We start from the raw sequence: 2,068 nt of genomic DNA, 5'->3' as shown, positions 1-2,068 counted from the left end.
TTAGTTACAGAATTATTGCGTATTACAATTATTCTTAAATTATGCTAGTTATTAAGCAGTGTCTTATACCTGTTGGTATAACTATTGTTTATTGTAACTGTTGGCTATGCTGATTTATGTTTTATGTACCGTTTTTTCTTCAAATCCTGTCGTGCTGACGTTTGAACCTTCACGGCTGCCGTAGGTCACGATGCTGTCATGCCTGCTCTCCACGGAAGCCACATCATCCTACCACAATAATATAACCCCACAAGTCCGACAATAAACTTTACAGTCATTTATTTTATAACCTAATGGTGACACTGAATATTCCCATTAATTATTACAAATTGTAGATCTTCAGGATATCTTAACTGGTTTTCAGCCCATCGATGGTTACATCGTCATGATCGTCTAGCTCACAATGTCTAGGATGTTTTATTTTGAAGGTTGAAGTACTTGATTTCCGGTGTAATCAAAGCATGACTCTTGCCATGGTCTTTTTACTTTCCTACCGTAACTTCATGAGACTTTTACATTTTTGGACTGTTAATAACAGCCCTGTGTTGATTCTGTCCTGAGTTTATTGTCCCGGAATACCTAGTAGCAATTTAAGCCTAAATTAACTTTACCTGCGGTCTGACACCACATTCCTATTCTGCACTGTGTCTCTTCCCCTAATATAATAACATGCATGCTAGAGCACAACTCTGCAGTATACAACATAAGGTATCTTGTAGGTTAAAAGATGAAGTGGCAGTCTCCTGCTACCGTGAGTATGGTCATCATGGTTTATATTATTATTATATATATTGAAGACGCAAACCAACAGTTAAAGGTGAGATGTTTTTACTGTAGACTCTATGGTCCTTACCTGTTTGACCGTGATGGTTGTATTTAAAACATTTTGTGAGTGCGCGTGTGTTCCCTCAAACGACAGGGATTCTGGCTTTCAATGCAGGAAATATTGTATAATACAACAAACAGTTGTTTATACGCGATGTTGTACATATAAATGTTTATATACAGTAAGTAGCACTGAATGTTTAGTGTCTTTTAATAATGGTTTTCATCAAGGGAAATTCACTATCCACTTAGTTTATACTGTGTGCTTGACAAGATATTTAGTTTGCCCTCAATAAGAGTTCAAGGATTTGCAAGAGAAACTAAGAATAGATATAATCCCTGCCAAAAATACAATATATAGCCATTTTGCAGTAAATTACTGCCAGGCATAGTAGGAATTAGTTTGGTCGCCTCAGCACTTTTATTTTAGCGTCTGCCAGCTGTCTTTTATAATCATGCCTTTGTCTTTTTAGTCTAGTTGATTGATGGCTGCCTGTGTGCTGTCTTGACGGGTGCCCAGGCTACGATACCTCCAAGGCTTAAGAAAGGACTTGACCCAGGCTCAGCATGTGTCTGTCAAACAAGAGGATGAGACTGATGATCATGAGAAGAAGAAAGGAGTATTACAACACCAGGATGCCTCTCAAGAAAGATACAGGCTGTATTACAACACTTCCTCATATCATCACTCTGTGTGGACCTCTGGAACCTCCCGGAGCCAAAGAGATTATGATGAGGATGAACAGTGTCTCTCCACTCTCGCACCTTCCTTCTGGCAACAGAGCAATCGCTACAGTGTGAGTTGCTTGCGGCACCTCTCCAGCTCAAAAAACCCACTTCTTGACTTAGCCTTCAACAAAGGCCCTGACCCTGAGATGCCATCAGTTTCACCTTACCACATAAAACCCACACCGCCAGATGTTAAAGTAAATACACGTGGCTTCCTCAAATGTCAGCCCGGGTATGCCTCCATGACCGTTGACCTCACCCAATTGCCTTGCCCAATAAAATGGGATGAGGCCTTGCGGCAGGTCCTCCAGTTCTTACAGCAACTCTATGATTCAGTCTGTCTGCATCGGCAACAGATGGGGGTCCCTGAACTGGTGCATCTGTTGTATATAATGGGAGAGAGTAGGAATTGCCCAAAAGACTTGATCCATCCTCTAGAGCAGCTTCTCATTTACAACAACTGCTCCCTGAAGAGGTTGGTACTGTATGCTTGGGGCTCTTTAAATCCCAGTCT

General features: G+C 41.0%; 1 pseudogene; it reads left to right on the top strand.

The window, feature by feature from the left end:
- The first annotated feature begins 889 nt into the window (after window positions 1-889).
- Window positions 890-2,068, top strand: part of LOC115025961 (uncharacterized) — a 2,751-nt pseudogene continuing 1,572 nt past the window's right edge.

This window comes from Cottoperca gobio, chromosome 21 (assembly GCF_900634415.1).
Source record: "Cottoperca gobio chromosome 21, fCotGob3.1, whole genome shotgun sequence".
Lineage (NCBI taxonomy): Eukaryota > Metazoa > Chordata > Actinopteri > Perciformes > Bovichtidae > Cottoperca > Cottoperca gobio.
This window is presented reverse-complemented; position numbering and strand designations above follow the sequence as displayed.